Consider the following 16,501-nt stretch of genomic DNA (forward strand, 5'->3'; position numbering starts at 1 on the left):
CAGACACACAGTGGAATATACTCAGCCGTAAAACGAAGGAGATCCTGCCATTTGCAACAACATGGACGGACGTGGAGAGTATTATGCTTAGTGAAGTAAGTCAGAGAAAGACAAACACTGTATGATATCACTTGTATGTGGAACGTAAAAATAAAACAAGCTAGTGACTATGACCCTAAAAAAGAAACTAAACTCACTGATATAGAGAACAAACTAGTGATTCCCAGTGGGGAGACAAAGTGGGGAAGGACAAGATAGGAGTAAGGGATTGATAGGTACAAACTACTTTGTATAAAATAAACCAGCTACAAGGACATATTGTACAGCACGTGGAATATAGCCAGTATTTCATAATAACTATAAATGGACTATAACATTTAAAAATTCTGAATCACTATGTTGTACCCCTGAACCTTACATAATATTGTACATCAACTATAACTCAATTAAAAACAGGGAAATACAAACAAAATCAACCAATAAAACAGAGTGAGTGTTTCCTTATTTTTCATGATCCTTGGACAAATAAGGGTGACACTATATAGGCTTTGGTAAGAAGAGTGACTAGTTTCCAAAGCTTTAGGTGGGAATATGAAGCTGAAATCTGTTCCGGTGTGACTCTTGGATATCTTCCAAGATTAAAAAGCAAAGTTTGAGAGGCAGCAACTTCTGATTCTGTGCTCTCTCCCACATCTATTAGGAATAAGAAACAGTGGGCCCGTGGATACAAGAGAAAATCACAGGAGAACAGCTTGAAGATACGGGGAAGTTGCAAAGTTGATAGCGCAGATATTCTGCTGATTTTATGGGATAAGATGGGCTTGGAGCATTTTCCAAATGAGGAAGAATCAGAAGTGGCTTTATTCATCACAAAATAGTTGATTTTTACATAGAACATCCAACGAAAAGCTCTGCTTTCCTGGTTTGACTGGCAGAAAGCTATATAAGCAGAGTATGGTAAATAGCTCCATAGCCCACACTTCATTACTTCATTTAAACTTATTACTTATCCTCTGGATAAACAAAGTTAGAAATAGAAAATATTAATTCAGCTTCTAAAGTTGTACACCTAAGAACTTCGTCAGGAAATTCTGATTACTCTCTTTTAAAGAGTAATAGAAACTATGGGAGTTATTTTGAAGAATCAGTTTTCTTCAGGGGTCATGGTGCTATTAACAACAATAGTAACAACAATAATGGCTACACTGATTTAGGACTTGCTATGTGCCAGGCACTGACCAATTATTTTACATGTATTATCTCATTTAATCCTCCCCCATACCTGTAAACAATCAGTAGCCTGATTGCTTCCACTTAAAGATGAGGAAATTGGAGCCTAGAAAGGTTGTGATTTGTGTAAAGACACACAGCAAGCTCCAGAGCCAGAGTCCAAACCCAGTTGCCCTATGTTCCTACAAAAATTCACACTGGGGACTTTCCTGGTGGTCCAGTGGCTAAGATTCCGAGTTGCCAGTGCAGGGGTCCCGGGTTCAATCCCTGGTCAGGGAACTAGATCCCACATGCCACACCTAAGAGTTCACATGCAGCAACTAAGACCCAGCGCAGCCAAATTAATTAATTAAAATAGTCTTTAAACTTGACATATAAAAAAAAATTGACACTGATCAAGGGGTAGGCATTACTTTGGCAAAAGATGTATAAACAGGAATGTTGAGTGCAGCATCTTTTAAAAGAGTTTAACAGTTGAAAAAAGCTTGTTTATCATAAGGAACTGATTAAATTAATGAAGGCCCCTCCATCCAACAGGTTTATGCATCTGGTAGGAGCTATATGGCAAAGAATTATGGATAATATGATGCAATTTTAGTTGAGACAGCATTTTACCAGTATTTACATATACAAATATGTATATTTGTATACAGGGGCCGGGGGCTGGGGGCAGCGGCAGCCGACAGGGGCTAGGCCGGGCTGGGGGCTGGGGGCCGGCGGCGGCGAGAGGAATTACCCAAGGCCCAAGGTAAGAGAAACCCAAGTAAGACGGTAAGTGTTGCGAGAGGGCATCAGAGGGCAGACACAGTGAAACTAGAATTACAGAAAACTAGCTAATGTGATCACTCGGACCACAGCCTTGTCTATCTCAATGAAACTAAGCCATGCCGTGTGGGGCCACCCAAGACGGATGGGTCATGGTGGAGAGGTCTGACAGAATGTGGTCCACTGGAGAAGGGCATGGCAAACCACTTCAGTATTCTTGCCTTGAGAACCCCATGAACAGTATGAAAAGGCAAAAAGATAGGACACTGAAAGATGAACTCCCCAGGTCGGTAGGTGCCCAATATACTAATGGAGATCAGTGGAGAAATAACTCCAGAAAGAATGATGGGATGGAGCCAAAGCAAAAACGATACCCAACTGTAGATGTGACTGGTGATAGACGCAAAGTCCGATGCTGTAAAGAGCAATATTGCATAGGAACCTGGAATGTTAGGTCCATGAATCAAGGCAAATTGGAAGTGGTCAAACAGGAGATGGCAAGAGTGAACGTCGACATTCTAGGAATCAGTGAACTAAGATGGACTGGAATGGGTGAATTTAACTCAGATGACCATTATATCTACTACTGTGGGCAAGAATCCCTTAGAAGAAATGGAGTAGCCATCATGGTCAACAAAAGAGTCCGAAATGCAGTACTTGGATGCAATCTCAAAAACGATAGAATGATCTCTGTTCGTTTCCAAGGCAAACCATTCAATATCACGGTAATCCAAGTCTATGCCCCAACCAGTAATGCCGAAGAAGCTGAAGTTGAACGATTCTATGAAGACCTACAAGACCTTTTAGAACTAACACCCAAAAAAGATGTCCTTTTCATTATAGGGGACTGGAATGCAAAAGTAGGAAGTCAAGAAACACCTGGCGTAACAGGCAAGTTTGGCCTTGGAGTACAGAATGAAGCAGGGCAAAGGCTAATAGAGTTTTGCCACGAGAACGCACTGGTCATAGCAAACACCCTACTCCAACAACACAAGAAAAGACTCTACACGTGGACATCACCAGATGGTCAACACCGAAATCAGATTGATTATATTCTTTGCAGCCAAAGATGGAGAAGCTCTATACAGTCAGCAAAAACAAGACCGGGAGCAGACTGTGGCTCAGATCATGAACTGCTTATTGCAAAATTCAGACTTAAATTGAAGAAAGTAGGGGAAACCACTAGACCATTCAGGAATGACCTAGATCAAATCCATTATGAGTATACAGTGGAAGTGACAAATAGATTTAAGGGACTAGAACTGATAGACAGAGTGCCTGATGAAATATGGACAGAGGTTCGTGACACTGTACAGGAGACAGGGATCAAGAAAATCCCCATGGAAAAGAAATGCAAAAAAGCAAAATGGCTGTTTGAGGAGGCCTCACAGATAGCTTGGAAGAGAAGAGAAGCAAAAAGCAAAGGAGAAAAAGGAAGATATTCCCATCTGAATGCAGAGTTCCAAAGAATAGCAAGGAGAGATAAGAAAGCCTTCCTCAGCGATCAATGCAAAGAAATGGAGGAAAACAACAGATTGAGAAAGACTAGAGATCTCTTCAAGAAAATTAGAGATACCAAAGGAACATTTCATGCAAAGATAGGCTCGATAAAGGACAGAAATGGTATGGACCTAACAGAAGCAAAAGATATTAAGAAGAGGTGGCAAGAATACGTAGAAGAACTGTACAAAAAAGATCTTCACGACCCAGATAATCACGATGGTGTGATCACTCACCTAGAGCCAGACATCCTGCAATGTGAAGTCAAGTGGGCCTTAGAAAGCATCACTATGAACAAAGCTAGTGGAGGTGATGGAATTCCAGTTGAGCTATTTCAAATCCTCAAAGGTGATGCTGTGAAAGTGCTGCACTCGATATGCCAGCAAATTTGGAAAACTCAGCAGTGGCCACAGGACAGGAAGAGGTCAGTCTTCATTCCAATCCCAAAGAAAGGCAATGCCAAAGAATGCTCAAACTACCGCACAATTGCACTCATCTCACATGCTAGTAAAGTAATGCTCAAAATTCTCCAAGCCAGGCTTCAGCAATACATGAACCGTGAATTCCAGATGTTCGAGTTGGTTTTAGAAAAGGCAGAGGAACCAGAGATCAAATTGCCAATATCCGCTGGATCATCGAAAAAGCAAGAGAGTTCCAGAAAAACATCTATCTCTGCTTTATTGACTATGCCAAAGCCTTTGACTGTGTGGATCACAATAAACTGTGGAAAATTCTGAAAGAGATGGGAATACCAGACCATCTGACCTGTCTCTTGAGAAACCTGTATGCAGGTCAGGAAGCAACAGTTAGAACTGGACATGGAACAACAGACTGGTTCCAAATAGGAAAAGGAGTCCGTCAAGGCTGTATATTGTCACCCTGCTTATTTAACTTATATGCAGAGTACATCATGAGAAACGCTGGGCTGGAAGAAACACAAGCTGGAATCAAGATTGCCGGGAGAAATATCAATAACCTCAGATATGCAGATGACACCACCCTTATGGCAGAAAGTGAAGAAGAACTAAAGAGCCTCTTGATGAAGGTGAAAGAGGAGAGTGAAAAGGTTGGCTTAAAGCTCAACGTTCAGAAAACTAAGATCATGGCATCTGGTCCCATCAATTCATGGGAAATAGATGGGGAAACAGTGGAAACAATGTCAGACTTTATTTATTGGGGCTCCAAAATCACTGCTGATGGTGATTGCAGCCATGAAATTAAAAGACGCTTACTCCTTGGAAGGAAGGTTATGGCCAAACTAGATAGCATATTTAAAAGCAGAGACATTACTTTGCCAACAAAAGTACGTCTAGTCAATTCTATGGTTTTTCCAGTGGTCATGTATGGATGTGAGTTGGACGGTGAAGAAAGCTGAGCGCCGAAGAATTGATGCTTTTGAACTGTGGTGTTGGAGAAGACTCTCGAGAGTACCTTGGACTGTAAGGAGATCCAATCAATCCATCCTAAGAAAGATCAATCCTGGGTGTTCATTGGAATGTCTGATGTTGAAGCTGAAACTCCAATACTTTGGGCACCTCATGCGAAGGGTTGATTCATTGGAAAAGACCCTAATGCTGAGTAGGATTGGGGGCGGGAGGAGAAGGGGACGACAAAGGATGAGATGGTTGGATGGCATCACCGACTCGATGGACATGGGTTTGGGTAGACTCCGGGAGTTGGTGATGGACAGAAAGGCCTGGCGTGCTGCAATTCATGGGGTCGCACAGAGTCGGACACAACTGAGCGACTGAACTGAACTGAACTGACATATACAAAAACATCTGGAAAATTATACATAAGAATACGCCAATCATTTTGAAGTGGTAGGATCCAAGGTAAATGAATACATGAACTTCCAACTTTTCCTACAACAATTACCTAATAAAGAATAGAACAAAATCTTTAAACATCACACTACTCCCTTTCCCTGAGAGATACTGCTTCCAGCTTGAGCTCCAGACTGGAAACTGACTGCAGTCACGTGCTCTGTCACTATCCTCTCTGGGCCTCCTGTTCCACGTATGTACTAAAAAGAAGGTGGTGTAATTTCAAAACTTCCTTCCCGCTCTAACATTCTTTGACTTGGTCCATTTCATTCCTAGAGAAGATCTTTACAAAAAAACAAAAATACAAAAAGGTCTTGTGGGGATTTAATGTCCCAAAAAGGTCTCCTCACACCTTCCCTGCTGTCCTGGGCATATGAAGCTGTTGTTTCCATTATTCCCTTCCCATCAGTCCTTGGTAAAGGGAATGGTAATGCATTTCCCCAGAAATGTGTTCAATCACTCTAGAAAAATAAGTCTTTTCCCAGAAAATCCATTTTTAATTTATTTTTTATTGGCCTACAGTTGATTTACAACATTGTGCTAGTTTCAGGCTAGTACAGCAAAGTGAATCAGTTAGACATATACATATATCCACTCTTCTTTATTTTTTAAAAAAATGTTCTGCAAAGACGTTTAAAATACTTATTTTATTCCAGATAATGTATTTTTTAAATTTTCTCTTGTTGACTTAATTTTTTTTTTATTATTTTGTATTAGAGTACAGCCAATTAACAGTGTTGTGATAATTTCAGGTGAACAGCTGAAGGGCCTCAGCCATACATACACATGTGTCCATTCTTCCCCAAATTGCCCTCCCATACAGGCTGCCACATAACATTGAGCAGTATCCACTCTTTTTATAAGAGTCTTTCCCCAATACAGCGTATTGAGTTCCCTGTGCTACACAGTAGGTCCTTCTTTGTTATCTATTTTATATCTATTAGCGTGTGTATGTCAACCCCAATCTCCCGAGAAAGACGATTCTTAACCTACACGTTAACAGACAAACAAAAAACACTGGATGCTGAAACAACACACCCAGCAACCCAAGCCAAAAAAGAAGCAAAAGCAAACTGGCCAAACACAATCCCCGGTCCCGTTCTCAGTCCATAGACTCTTGGTTTCTTTCTTAAGATCACCTGTTACCTATACATCAGATCCAGGATAATAATAATGATAAAACTAACCTTTATTTCTCACTATCCATAGGGCCATTTAGGGCTGCCCAGGTAGCTCAGCGGTAAAGAAGCTGCCTGCCAATGCTGGAGACAGAACAGACACGGGTTCCATCCCCGGGCCGGAAAGATCCCCTGAGGTAGGAAATGGCAACCCACTGCAGTATTCTTGCCTGGAAAATTCCGTGCTCAGAGAAGCCTGGCGGGGTACAGTCCATGCACTCGCCAAGAGTCCCCTAACCCTAATCCTAACCCTAGGACACGACTCAGCGACTGAGCACACAGGCATAGGCGAACTCACTGCGGGGCAAAGGAGGTCCAGAGTCTGTTTCTTAGAAAGGCGGGGGCTGGCGGTGGCGGCCTTGACTCTCCCGCGCCCTCTGCCGGGGACGTGGCTCCACGCTGACTCTCCGCACTTGCGCCTTCGCTACAAGCTTCTCGCCCTTCGTGCGGTGATGTGAGACTGCTAGCTGACAAGGGGGTGAGCTGGAGATTACGGGGGGCTGCAGTGGGGACGTGTGGAGTCTGAGAAGTGAGGTGCAGACTGAGGGCGGTGTGGGAGTCTGTGGGGCGGAGAGCGATGTGCAGCCTGCGGGATGCAGGGTCACCAAGATCTACTTTCCGCTATGCGAGTGTGGTCCTGGCACCACCGGGGACGTCTCCCGCGTCCCGCAGCCCTGTGCTCTGCTTAGGAAAATGGTAGAAAGCGGGGCGAGGGGCAGTTTCCATGGAGCTTTTTAAGCCTGCCTCCTTCCCATAAACTGCAAAACCTGTCCTTACAGGGAAAGCGCTGGGTTTTCCATTAGCCTTCAAGCAGGACCGTTTATCAGCAATCCGTATTATGAAAACTGAGGACGTTTTTCAACAATTGCAAATCCTGAAACTATGTCTTGCAGGTCCTCCGCCGGGGGCCATTTCCCTGAGTCAATGGTCTGGAATCTTCCAAACTGACTTGCTCCACACCCCACTTCTCCCCCACCCCTACTTTCCATCCCCTTAGCAAATACTTTCCTAGACGCGTATTCACCTAAGAACTGTAATTCTGAGATCTCACGCATTTATGTCCACTTGCTGGTTGTGTTGCAGCAGGTGCATCACTACTCTGAGATAACAGCATCAACCTCTACAGAATCGATGAATGCTGCTGCTGCTGCTACTAAGTCGCTTCAGTCGTGTCTGACTCTGTGCGACCCCATAGACGGCAGCCCACCAGGCTCCTCCGTTCCTGGGATTCTCCAGGCAAGAGTACTGGAGTGGGGTGCCATTGCCTTCTCCGGAATGGATGAATAAACTTCCTTTATTCACTCATTCCACCTGTGTCAACTGAGCACCTACTCCATTTGGGCCCTGGGCTAGGTGCTGGGAAGAACTCAGGGAGAAAGACAGATGATTTCCTTCCTGTCATGAAATCTGCCTCCCAGCTAGGGACCCAGGCAGTAAACCAATAAATACACAAATGGTGATGTGTCCATGTAAGGAACGTGGTACAAGGAGAGAGAATACATGGATTCTGACTTGGGTTGTGAGGTCAAGGAAGGCCACTCCAGGAAGGGACACAAAAGCTTAACCTGAAGGATACCTAAGCTGGATGAAAGTTGTTGGGCAAAAATCCTGAATTGGGAAGGTTTCATATGTCCTAGGAAAGGCCCAGGAGTGGCTAGATATCAGGAGTGAGGAGGAGAGAGGCTCCAAAGGAGTTTGGAGAAGTAACCAGGGGACCGTTGGTGTTGTATGTTCTATGGATGTGGACAAATGAATTAATGACGTGTATCCATCATTATAGTATCAAACAGAGTATTTTCACCACCCCCCAAATCCTCTGTGTTGTTCCTACTCCTCTCTCCTCCCTCCTCCTGGCAACCAGTGATCTTTTTTCTGTTTTTTGTCTGTCTCCGTAAAGTGAAGAAGAACTAAAGAGCCTCTTGATGAAAGTGAAAGAGTAGAGTGACAAAGTTGGCTTAAAACTCAACATTCAGAAAACTAAGATCATGTCATCTGGTCCCATCACTTCATGGCAAATAGATGGGGAAACAGTGGCTGACTTTATTTTTCTGGGCTCCAAAATCTCTGCAGATGGTGATTGCAGCCATGAAATTAAAAGACGCTTACCCCTTGGAAGGAAAGTTATGACCAACCTAGACAGCATATTGAAAAGCGGAGACATTACTTGGCCAACAAAGGACCGTCTAGTCAAGGCTATGATTTTTCCAGTGGTCATGTATGGATGTGAGAGCTGGACTATAAAGAAAGCTGAGCGCCAAAGAATTGATGCTTTTGAACTGTGGTGTTGGAGAAGGCTCTTGAGAGTCCCTTGGACTGCAAGAAGATCCAACCAGTCCATCCTAAAGGAGATCAGTCCTGGGTGTTCATTGGAAGGACTGATATTGAAGCTGAAACTCCAACAGTTTGGCCACCTCATGCTAAGAGCTGACTCATTTGAAAAGACCCTGATGCTGGGAAAGATTGAGGGCAGGAGGAGAAGGGGACGACAGAGGATGAGATGGTTAGATGGCATCATTGACTCGATGGACATGGGTTTGGTGGACTCCGGGAGTTGGTGATGGACAGGGAGGCCTGGCATGCTGCGGTTCATGGGGTCACAAAGAGTCGGACATGACTGAGCGACTGAACTGAACTGAACTGACTGATACTTCTGCCTTTTCCACAATGGCATATAAATGGACTCCTTTTCTTTCTCCAGGGGATCTTCCCAACCCAGAGGTCAAACCCAGGTCTCCCGCATTGCAGGCGGATTCTTTACCAGCTGAGCCACAAGGGAAGCCCTGATACATCCAAAGAGCTAAAGAAAACAACGTCTAAAATCTAAAGGAAAGATTCCACTCCAATAAGAGCTTGCAAGTCATCATTCCCACCCTCAAAAGAAAAAAACATGAACAGATTAAAAATCAATGACTATTCTTGGCTCCATCACAGAATTGAAGTCATGGGACCAATTGTAATCCCCAAACTGGAGAAAGAGGTGCTTCTCGAGATTACAGATTATAATGAACACAGATCAGCACACCTGAGGCAGAAAATGCTGAAATCTAAAAAACCGGAACTTGAAAGGTAGCTTCAATGAATTGCTGGTGACTGAGTGTGGACTAACTTGAGAATTAAAAATTGCTAGGGACCTAATCGAAGCAACCCACAATCATAGCGTTTACCCCTAGGATCCTCAACAGGTTTTCTTGGTAAAGATCAGAGAAAAATTGCCTCCTGTTTGACCAAGAAAAAGGGGAGAAGTAACCATTTGAAAACAAGCCAAGAGCATTCTTCATAACAATGGCCTATGCAGCAAGGGAGAAGACTTCACCGGAGCCTTCTTGGACTTGGGGTGAGGGAAATTACCAAACTTCAAACCCCCTGGACGTTCACCCTCACAGAAGAGAAGAAAAAAGCTGAGAAGTACTTGTGAAGGTCATAGTCCAGGGGGTCAGGGACACTAAACAACTGACCCAAAACCATCAGATTATAGAACGTGTCTCCTCAACCCAGACGTGACCAAACATCAGAAAGGGCTCATAATACAGTGGGTCACAGCTGAAAGAACGGAAGGCTCAGACTCTATTTAAGAAGCAGTTTCTATGGGAAACGAAAGACGCCAGCAGACAAACACAAAACACACGTGGAAATTGACTCCTGTGATACTACAGATGCAGACAACAGTAAACACAGCATATCTCTTGGCCAGATAAAAACAAGATGTCATACAGAGGCCTGTGTGCTTCCAAATACCTGATCATTACTGGCTTTCAACAAAAAAAATCACACAGCATGATAAAAGGAAAGAAGAAATAGTCTGAAGAGACAAAGCAAGTGTCAGAAGTGGATTCAGGTATAGCAGAAATTACCAGACTGAGAATTTGAAATAAATATGATCGATATGCTAAGGGCTCTAGTGGAAAAGGTGGGCAAACAACTTGCAAGAACAGATGGATAATGGAAACAGAGAGACAGAAACCCTTAGAAAGAATATACAGGCAATAGTAGAATCAATACCTGTAAAGAAATTAAGAATACATTTAATGGACCCATCAGATGATTGCAAAGGGCTGGGATTAGAATCAGAGAGTTTGATGACATATCAATACCCCCTCCAAACTGAAATGTAAAGACAAAAAGATTAATAAAACATGGAATAGAATATCTTCCAATCATTGTGGGACAGTTACAAAAGGTACAGCGTGTATAATGGGACCGCTCAAAGCAGAAGACAGAAAAGGAACAGAGGAAATATTTGAAGTAATGAGAGCTGGGGTTTTTCTAAAATTAATGACAGGTCGACACATCTAGGAAATTCAGAGAATACCAAGCAATATAAATGTCAAAAGGAAAAAAAAAAAAAACACCTGGGCATATCATATTCAAATTGCAGAAGACCAAACAGAGAAAATCTTGAACAAAGGAGAGAATAAAAACACCTTACCTAGAGAGGAACACAAGCAGTCCCCACAGGGAGTCTTGCTCTATATGCCAGTCTGAGTCTTGGCCAGAAGCCTGACCGAATGGCAAGGCCATTAGCCACATCCACGGTTCAGTGAAGATACAGCAAACCTTCTTGTTGAAGTGACCCGGACAGACATCCACACTGCATGAGGCTCTGCCCATTGCAATGAGCATCCCTCGCCACACTCAGTAAGGGAAAGGGCCACCTCAGATTCGATGGCAGCTGTGCCCCATTCCTGCTTGTTAGTAGTAGTTGACCGGAGGAGCCATCAGGTGTGCTGATCAGGCCCATTTATGGTCCACGACCGGAGTCCCCAACCTCCGGGATCTGATGCCTGATGATCTAAGTGGAGTTGATGTCATGATAATAAAAACAAAGTGCACAATAAATGTAACATGCTTGAATCGTCCTGAAACCACCACGACCCCCACCCCATCCATGGAAAAATTGTCTTCCACAAAACTGGTTCCTGGTGCTAAAAGGATTGGGGATTGGGGATCCAGGAGGTCTTTGTACCTAGACCCTCACAGGGCCAGTGGAAGCAGTGGCTCTTTGGGCAACATGCCAGGGAGCCAAACACCCCCTGAGAACCTTTCAGGGAGTTGTGAGACCCCACCTGTTCTGCATTTTGCTCATTCCTGTATGTACCATTTCTATAGAAGATTCCTGAACCACCTCCACCAGGTGAGTTGAGACATCTGCTTGGATCATGCCACAGTTGGAATTTATGGTCTTAAGATTACAATAGGGGCTTCTCTGGTGGTCCGGTGGTTAAGAATCCACCTTCCAAAGCAGGGGATGCAGGTTTGATCTCTGGTCAGGGAACTAAGATCCTACATGGCTCGGAGCTACTTAGCCACTCGCACCCACAACTACAGAGCCCATGTGCCTTAATGAATTATCCCACATGAAGCAACGGAGATCCCACGTGCCACAACTAAGACCTGACATAGCCAAATAAATAAATAAATATTTTTTTAAAAAATTACTTCACAGCCATGAATCATGTGCACAGTTATCAACCAAGGGCCAATTAGAGGCTAATAACAGTGTCCTGAGCTGACCGAAGACACTGGGGCTCCCTGATTCATCTCCAGATTCACCAACAAAGGCGAAATCCAGGGCCGTCACCATGCAGACTCTAGTGGGACTCCGTGTCAGGTTCCTCATAATCTGGTCCTGGCCCCAGATTAGAGTTCCTTAGCGGGGATAGCCCATGAATTTCCCTTGAGGCCCCAGGATTGCATGAGTAGACCCAGAGATGTCTTTGGGAGAACCCTTGCCCAGATTGTCCAGAAGAGGGCACCTGAATACCATTTTTACATTATTCTTTCCGTTGGTCTGTGCTGTGCTCAGTCCCTCAGTCCGGCCCTTTGCGAGCCTGCCTGGCTCCTCTGTCCATGGGGATTCTCCAGACAAGAATACAGGAGTGGGTTGCCATGCCTTGCTCCAGGGGATCGTCCCAACCCAGGGATCAAACCCAGGCCTCCCACATTGCAGATGGATTCTTTACCATCTGAGCCACCAGGGAAGCCCATGAATACTGGCGTGGGCAGCCTATCCCTTCTCCAGGGGATCATCCCGACCCAGAAATCGATCTTGGGTCTCCTGCACTGCAGGTGGATTTTTTACCAACTGAGCTACCAGGGAAGCCCCAACTTTTGCTACTTCTGCAATGACTATTTTTTTTCCTTCTGTGCCCAGGAAGAGGGGAGAATTGTGCTTTGGGGCCTGCTGTGGCACCAGAGATTCATAGCAGTTGATCTGACGGGCTTTGTGGGATTCAGGCAAGTGAGCAGAACTGAGGCCAGTCTCCAGCATCAGCAGTATTCATAGCTCTGGAGCATGTGTGCTCATCAGTGAGGGGCCATACAAATCCTCCTTCTGTCTTGGCTGAGGGGCATTGACCCTACTGAGGGAGAACTCAAGACACATCAGTCCTTGCGGCACTGAGAAAATTCTCCCCGCTTCTGGGAAGCAGTGGGCTCTTTTTGACTCCTCCACCTTTTTGTTCTGTCTGCCTTATTAGTGTCTTCATCATCTTCGTGGTAGCAAATGTTTCTTGAACACCTACAGCTTGCCAGGTTTTCTTCTGAGTGCTCCACGTGAATCTCTTCATCTTCTTTTCAGTTCTATGAAGTACTATTAAGATCCCGTTGTAGGGATGAGGCTCAGAAAGCTGAAACAGTCTGTTCAAAGTGACAGAGATCTGATTTGAATCCGAGTCCAGTTCCTCTTCTTGCTATAAGGCCTCGCTGCCTCTCACACTTCCTCCTCCCCACCCGCATGCGTCTCCCTCTCCAGGTCGTCTGAGCAGCATAGTCTCTGTGTGGGTCCTGGGTTTCTGTGCTGTTCTCCAGGCAGTGAGCTCAGAGATGGCACTCAGCTAAGCGCTTCCCTTTCTTTGTTGGGGCTGAGACATTGTCTTAACAGGAGAAACCAGCCACTCCGTATGCAAGCACCATGGTTAAGGGCAGGCGCTCCAAGCATTGGAGATTTCCTAGACTAGTAATATTAGTAAAATAAAACTGGGTTTGGACATGGGTCATAATCTTTTCATTTTACCAATTAAGACCTTGTCATACTCCTCCTACTGCTAATATTAATAACAGAAATAATATCTAAAAAAAGCTTATAGAGAATGATTCCCATGTACTATTTTCAGTCTTTCAAAGAACTACCTGATGTAGTCCTCACAAAAAGCATATTCAATAGGCATTATGTTTATCCCCATTTTGGAGGCAAGGAAATTGACAAAGAGAAACGTTTTGTAAATTACTCCTGACTCTGCTGATAACCGTTATGGTAGACTGTGTTTACTCTCTCATCTGTGTTTCATAAAAGATATTTTTAAAAGAAACCATCAAAGGACTTCCCTGGTGGTCCAGTGGTTAAGACTTTGCACTTCCACTGCAGGGGGCATGGGTGCGATTCCTGGTTGGGGAACTAAGATCCTGAGTGCCACAGGGTGTGGCCAAAAAAAGATAAGAAAAGAAAAAAAAGCAACCATCAAGCACAACCAGAGGCCCTGATCTCAGAATTTAGGAAAATCAACTAAAAGCACGGATGGTTCAGGGTTTGTCTTGAACAAAGTAAATGCTGTGTCTCTGTTTTGTTCTTTGATTTTGTAATTTAATGTGAAAATACTACTATGTGCTTGGAAAATTAAATGACTTCATACATCAGTTCAGTCCCTCAGTCGTGTCCGGCTCTTTGCGACCCCATGAACTGCAGCACGCCAGGCCTCCCGGTCCATCACCAACTCCCAGAGTTCACCCAAACTCATGTCTATTGGGTCGGTGATGCCATCCAACCATCTCAACCTCTGTTGTCCCCTTCTCCTCCTGCCCTCAATCTTTCCCAACATCAGGGTCTTTTCAAATGAGTCAGCTCTTCTCCTCCAACACCACAGTTCAAAGACATCAATTCTTCGGTGCTCAGCTTTCTTTGCAGTCCAACTCTCACACCCATACATGACTACTGGAAAACCCAGAGCTTTGAGTAGACGGGCCTTTGTCAGCAAAGTAATGGCTCTGCTTTTTGATATGCTGTCTGGGTGGGTCATAGCTTTTCTTCCAAGGAGCAAGCGCCTTTTAATTTCATGGCTGCAGTCACCATCTGCAGTATTTTGGAGTCCAAAAAGATAAGTCTGTTACTGTTTCCACTGTTTCCCCATCTATTTGCCATGAAGTGATGGCATGGTCTTCCTTTTTTGAGTGTTGAGTTTTAAGCCAGCTTTTTCACTCTCCTCTTTCACGTTCATCAAGAGGCTCTTTAGCTCCTCTTTGTTTTCAGCCATAGGGGTGGTGTCATCTGCATATCTGAGGTTATTGATATTTCTCCTGGCAATCTTGATTCCAGCTTGTGATTCATCCAGCCTGGCATTTCACACGATGTACTCTGCGTATAAGGTCAATAAGCAGGGTGACAACCTACAACCCTCATGTACCCCTTTACCAATTTGGAACCAGTTCATTGTTCCGTGTCTGGTTCTAACTGTTGCTTCTTGACCTGCCTACAGATTTCTCTGGAGGCAGGTAAGGTGGTCTGATATTCCCATCTCTTGAAGAATTTTCCAGTTTGATGTGATCCACACAAAGGCTTTGGTGTAGCCAATAAAGCAGAAGTAGATGTTTGTCTGGAATTCTCTTGCTTTTTCTATGATCCAACGGATGTCGGCAATTTGATCTCTAGTTCCTCTGCCTTTTCTAAATCCAGCTTGAACATCTGGAGGTTCTCGGTTCACATACTGTTGAAGCCTAACTTGGGGAATTTTGAGAAACACATTGCTAGCATGTGAGATGAGTGCAACTGAGTGGTAGTTGGGACATTCTTTTGCATTGCCTTTCTTTGAGATTGGAATGAAAACCGACCTGTTCCAGTCCTGTGGCCACTGCCGAGTCTTCCAAATTTGCTGGTGTATTGAGTGTAGCACTTTCACAGCAGCATCTTTAGGCTTTGAAATAGCTCAGCTGTTGCCATAGCAGCACTCAAACTTTCCTTCTGAAAACCCTGAGGAAGAGGGACTCATAAACTTCTTCTGAGGCTTCTGCCGCAGCTGCTCACAGGTTGGATGGCCACTCAGGTAATTATTTATTTTTCATTGAAGGATAATTGCTTTACAGCATTCTGTTGGTTTCTGCCCAACATCAACATGAATCAGCCATAGGTGTACATATGTCCCCTCCCTCCCACCTCCCTCCCCATCCCACCCCTCTAGGTTGTTACAATGCCCCTGTTTGAGTTCCCTGAGTCATTCAGCAAATTCCCAATGGCTATCTATTTTACATATGGTACCATATGGTTCCATGTTCCTCTCTCCATGCATCCTACCTTCACTAAGGTATTGAGGGTTAGTAAGGGAGGACTCTTAAAAAATCATCTGCAGTGGTTCTCCCCATTCATCACCCAGAGCCCAAACTTGACCGTGCTCCTGACCTTGCACAGCCATTCAGCCAAATAGCCTCTCCTCAGGAAGGTAAAGGGAGAAAAGGAACTAGGAAAGGACAGGGCATGTTGCTGTGCTAAGTCGATTCAGTCCTGTCCAACTCTCTGTGACCCCATGGACTGTAGCCCAGCAGGCTCCTCTGTCCATGGGATTCTCCAGGCAAGAATACTGGAGTGGGTTGCCATGCCTTCCTCCAGGGGATCTTCCTGAGCCAGGGATGGAAACCGAGTCTCTTGTGTCTCTGGGAGTGTTCTTTACCCCTAGTGCCACCTGGGAAAGGCCCTTAGGAGAGAGGGTCAAGAATGATCTGTCTCAGTCATATGTGAGAAAAAAATCCCAGCATTTTCCTTCTCATGTTGGAGCCTGGGCTCCATGAGGGAGTTCTAAATAAGACCTTTCCATAAATAAACACCCTGCCTCATTGGCTTGGCCTTAGACATCTTGGATTTGGCTCCAAGTCAATTCATCAAAAGCCATCGTTTTACCAAAAGTCAAGACACAGAATGACCCAGTGAACAAGTAGGTCATTCTTTGAAGGATTAAGTTACTATATGACTAATGTGCCAGAGCTTACCAAACTTACCAACTTACCAAAACCTTTACTGTG

Source organism: Giraffa tippelskirchi, chromosome X (genome assembly GCF_054371585.1).
Source record: "Giraffa tippelskirchi isolate mGirTip1 chromosome X, T2T-mGirTip1v1.2.pri, whole genome shotgun sequence".
NCBI lineage: Eukaryota > Metazoa > Chordata > Mammalia > Artiodactyla > Giraffidae > Giraffa > Giraffa tippelskirchi.